Source organism: Dipodomys spectabilis, unplaced genomic scaffold (genome assembly GCF_019054845.1).
Source record: "Dipodomys spectabilis isolate Male_0828 unplaced genomic scaffold, ASM1905484v1 ptg000001l, whole genome shotgun sequence".
Taxonomy (NCBI): Eukaryota; Metazoa; Chordata; class Mammalia; order Rodentia; family Heteromyidae; genus Dipodomys; species Dipodomys spectabilis.
The window spans coordinates 3,994,579-4,000,000 of NW_024870678.1; positions in this window are offsets into that span (position 1 = coordinate 3,994,579).

Genomic DNA, 5,422 nt, shown 5'->3' on the forward strand with positions numbered 1-5,422 from the left:
CAACACTACTATAAACAACCTTGAACATCCTTGCAACTAACTCTGATGATCAGATTGGAATATGACAGAAAGAAAAAAGTTGAGAATGATTCCAAGGTTTTTCCTACATAATTACAAGAATGAAATTGCCAATAACCGAGAAGGGAAAGACTCCAGTATGAGTGACTGAAGGAAGAAAGACTTTGATTTTGGTGGTTATGTTGTGTTAGGAGGGCTACTAGACATCCAAGTGGAAATCCAGAATAGGCAGTTAGATTTAAAAGACTGAAATGCATGAAGTAGTGAGAACTGGACAAATAAATCCAGATGACCAGCACGTAGATATTGAGGGAAGTAAGGAGTAGTCTAGGTTTCACTCTGGCAGTCACCAATTTAAAGTCAGGAATGTAAGACGGATCCAGCAAAGAATGCGGAGCTAGATAAACACTGAGGTATGAAAATGTGGTATCCCAAACACCAAGTCAAGAGAGTATTTCTAGAAGATATAAACTGAGAAGTTTAATATGCTTTGGACTCAAAACTGCCCATGAGAACTATAACATGATGCCTTTAGTATGTTTTCTCCTACTAGAATATAAGCTATGTGAGGTCACAGTCTTTGTTGACTTCAATTTTTACTATAATCCTGATGTCTAGAACAATAGCTGTCACATAGTATATGTTCCATAAATAATCACTGGTGTGAACAGTGAATCAAATGTGCGCATTTATAATTACTTTGTCACATTAAATTCCTAAGAGTAGAGTGCTAAGTTAAGGCATGATTGTAAGACATGACTGATGGGAAGTGTTTTTTATTTTAATGTTCACCAAAAAAAAAGCTATTTATCTATTTAAAGATAACCAAACTCTTATGTTTTCGTTATGTAACACCAAAAGACAGCTTTAAGCCAGCTCCTAACAGGAAGATAGCCTAAGCACACTTTTATATGTATTCTTGCTACTTCCTAGCCACATCCCAGATGAGACTTGTGTGTGTTCACTGGATTATCGATTCCTTTCCTTCACCTCACCCTGAGATGTAGCTAAATATTAAGATATCAGCACATGATTTATGGACCCAGGAGAAGTATCCACATTCACGGAAGAACTCAACAAGATGAAAACCCTCAAGACCCAGAAGAACAAAGTTACAATAGAAAGATGGACTCTGAACCTGCTATTTGAGACTGGGAGTCCTGCCTAAAATCACACCACAGCTGACTCCACAGCCTAATAAAACTGCTCTGGGCTGGTCTTATGGAAAATACCTGGACGGAATGTCTGAGTGCCCTGGCCTGCTTGGGAGAGAGGAGGGGAGGGGAAAGGAGAAGGAGGGAGAAAAGGGAGAGAGGAGGGGAGAGGAAAAAGAGGGGGAAAGAGGAGGGAGAAGGGAGGAGGAGAGGAGAAAAATAGAGGGAAGAGGGAGGGGGAGAGGAAGCGGAGAGGATAAAGGGGGGAAAGGAGAAGGGGAGAGGAGGGAGGGGAAAGGGAAAGGGGAGGGGGAAGGAATAGAGAGAGGGAGGGAGACAGAAACAGAGACAGAGAGACAGAGAGAAAGAGAGAGAAAGAAGAGACTGTATTTTTAGCACCTCTTCACACTGTGCTCTCCTACTCTAGTGTTGATCTAACCTCTGTGGACTTGCTTTGTTCTTTCTCTACCTAAGATAGAAGTCTTCCTCACCTTGTACCTCCCCCAATGCCTTGCCTGGGGTGGGCCTCAATCTTGTCTCAAGAACTGTTGATAAACCTCAAACAATGCACCTGCTGAAGTTGGACACAAGACACTGCATTCCTTCCTTCCAGCAGATCATGTGGCTCATCCATCTCAACCACAAGCAGTCATAATAAAAACCTTACTGCTCACTTTCAGATTGGATCTCCATCCGGGTACCGTTTTGCCCTACAGGAAGAATCAGGGAATGTGTCTCAAAAGCCATTGGAGAGAAAAGGACTAATGTCAAAGCTGCAGCCATGAGGCAAACAGTGCCCAGATAGATGAGAATCTGAGGAAGCCCTAGGCTCTGAGCTCTCATTTAAAATTATTTTGACAAAACAAGCAACACACCATAAACACACACACACACACACACACACACACACACACACACACACACTTACTTTACAGGCTGGGTTCTAAAAACACATCTCAGGTATTGTTAGGAATGCTTATTTCCACAAATTAGCCGCCACAAGGAGATATTCCTAGGTTTTATGACAACAAAGGGGCTTGGAGGTTCGAAGAATGATCCAAACACTGCCTGTTTGAGGGGACCACCTCAGGAGCTCGCCCCCTCCTGTGCTCACCTCATCCGATCATTGTGACACATGCCAGAAATAATCTCCCAGCTACAGATCACTTTGAAGTCAAAAACATTCCTGATTTAAACTTGCTCAAACCCAAGGGCTTAAAAAAAACCTTTTAAGGTCAGAAAAAGATCACCAGGGAACTGACAGGATGAAGCAAGGCACAGCATGCCCAAAGGCGAAAATCTCAGGGCTTTGTCACTTCAACTCAGCTTGTGAATATATTAAAACTCTGGAGGTCAAAAGCCATTTTGCTCTCTCATCACATTACTGTGATGGCCCTGGGGAAAGTATAAGAACTATATTATTTTCAGATCAGAACACTGAGGCTCTCAAACCCAAGTGGGCCTAAGATTCACCCCCTGGGAGCTGTTCCGCCACTGCTTCAAAAGCCCCACCCCCAGACAGCTTCCTGTCTGAGGCCCCAAAGTCATTATTTTAACAAGCTTCAGGTGGTCCTCCATCAGACTATAGATGCCTGTGCATAGTGTTTTCTCGCCATGGTGATGGCGGGAGGGGATTGTAGGATGCAGTTATTACCAGGTGTTCTTGTATTCATGTTCTTCTATGTGCTTCTTCAGTCCTCTAAGTATAGCTACCAACAAATTCTCAGGCGTGAAAAAGGAGCCTTTATGTTCAGGAACTCCCACAGATCCTTCTTTTCCCACCACATCTTACAGAGACATGAAGAAGTACTAAAGGAGGCCCTTCCTTCTTTCCTTGCTTGCTTGCTTTCTTCCTTCCTTCCTTCTTTCCTTCATTCCTTCTCTCCTTTCTTCCACCCTCCCACTTTTCCTTCCTTCCTTCCTTCCTTCCATCCACCCACCCTTCCTTCATTCATTCCTTCTTTCCTTCCCTGTCTCCCTCCCACGTTCCTTCCCTCCTTCCCTCCTTCTCTTCTTCCCTCCCTCTGGAAATTGTCCAAGCTGTGGAATTAAAGGAAAGAATTAAATTGATTGCTGTGAACGAGAAGGTAGTGCCCCAAATCTGCACCTCCTGACAGAATGTGATGTCCTGCCCCCCAACATGTGTTCTTAACTTACTGCCTCAGTGCCCATATCTGGAAACTGGGCATAGTGGTAGTAACTTCCTCACTGAGCTGTGACAATTCAGTTAGTTAACACAGTTGAAGAACCTACAGGCAGAAGTGGTGTTGTGGCTCAAGTAGTAGAGCACTAGTCTTGAGCACAAAGAGGCTCAGGGACAGTGCCCAGGCCCTGAGTTCAAGACCCAGGACTAGCAAAAAAATGAACTTTTTTTTTTGTTTGCTGTACTTATATCACACCTCCCATCGCCTGTATATATCCATCAGTTTCAAGCACTTTGCCACTGAGCTACATCCCAGCCCCCATTTTATACGACATTGTGCCCACCCTCCCGGCCGTCACCTGAGCCTCTGTCACCTGCCCTTTAGAATAACCATCAGCCCTGATGACTATGAGTTTGCACCTCAGTATCAGATGAGGGACCCAGAGTCACAGAGAACACATCCCCTCCCCAACCTCTACCTCTGAAAATCTCCTTGTGTTAAAGACTGCATAAAGCAACTTCCTCCCAGAGGGAGCAGAAGGTCTGGAGCTCCCCTCCTTCCTCCCCCACCCCCTCCTTTCCTCAGTGACTTAGATCGGGAGACAAATGCTGTCTGAAAGAAAGCTGCTGTTGCTAGGAGAGAATGAGGGGGAGAAACTGTTCCCATCACAAAGGGGGACTGGGAGAAAAGCCACCCTAGGCTGGACAACAAAGAGAGGAGAAGAGTATGTCTATATGTCTGGCTACAAGTGTGTGCACAGGAGCTGCGAAATATGAGATCACAGCTAAGTTTTTAATAGCAGCAGATCTTATTTTAATGTCTTTGTGGCTTTTTCATTCTCCCCTAACGTGAAACTGCACGGAAAGATCAGGAAACAAAATTCCGATTCTTTCCATGGTGGTGGCTGGACCAGGCATCAAAGCAGTTAACTGTGTGTCTGCATCGCCAGCACACCAGCCCTGGGCCCACCGCTGCCGATGCAGGGCAGAGGATGTGGATGGTGAATTATTCATTTCCGCCTCCCTGCTGACAGCCAGGCTTGGCATGGATGAGCGCTCGGTACAGGATGCAACAGAAGATCCTAAGGCCCAGGCTTGGGACACAGATCAATCTTCAGGGGCCCTCAAATCCTGAACCCCACACCACTGTGCTTCTCTGTCAGACCTTTGCTCCGGTCATGCTTCTGGCCTGAAGAGAACACTACAAGCCCTGTTGTGAAGGTGAGACAGTCCTGGATAGATATAGGGAAAAAAATAGGCTGAAAAGTATGGATTTTATTAAATGGGCAATAGAGCGTCATCCATAGTATTTGAGCAGAAAACAGAGCCATGATTTGAAATAGGACATGACTGAGATCTTCCTAGACTCCTTAAGAACTGGGGCTCTCTCAAAGTCTGTATCCTGCAACTGACTTCCAAACAACACCAGAAACAGACCTACATTCAAACCATCAACTTTGTTGACCTAGAAAAGGCTTGATTCAAGATCTGCTGAACATAAAATTCTGAGTTGAATCAAAGATTCCTTTTCTAGGCATTTCTCTGCTTCCACAAAACCTGAAATGGCTCCTTTTCTTTAAAACATTCTCCCAGAAATATATTAAGGTTTCAGTATACTAACTTCACAAAATAGTGATCATTGCTCAACTGTGTGTAACAAAATTAATGACATAGCATAATTATTTCAGAATAAATCCAATCACTGTCGCTGTAGCCACCGAGAAGTACCAAGGCTAGTCTCCCAGCATTCCCCAGCACCTTGACGGTATCTCCTGAAACCCTTAAAGATTTAATTCTTGTTTTATTTATGCTTTTTCTGGGGCTGGAATTCAGGGCCGTGGTACTGTCCCTTAACTTTCCACTCAAGGCTGGCACTCTACCCTGTGGGCCACAGCTCCTCTTCCAGCTTTTTGGTGGTAAATAGGAATTGTCTCATAGACTTTCCTGTCCTGGCTAGCTTTGAACAGTGACACTTGGATCTCAGCATCCTGAGTAGCTAGGATTACAGGTGTGAGCCAGTAACTCCAGCTGCACTGCTGAAATGTTGTATACATACTATACAAAATACTGTATCTTAGATATAGCCTTGCTGAGGCCAGGGGACAAT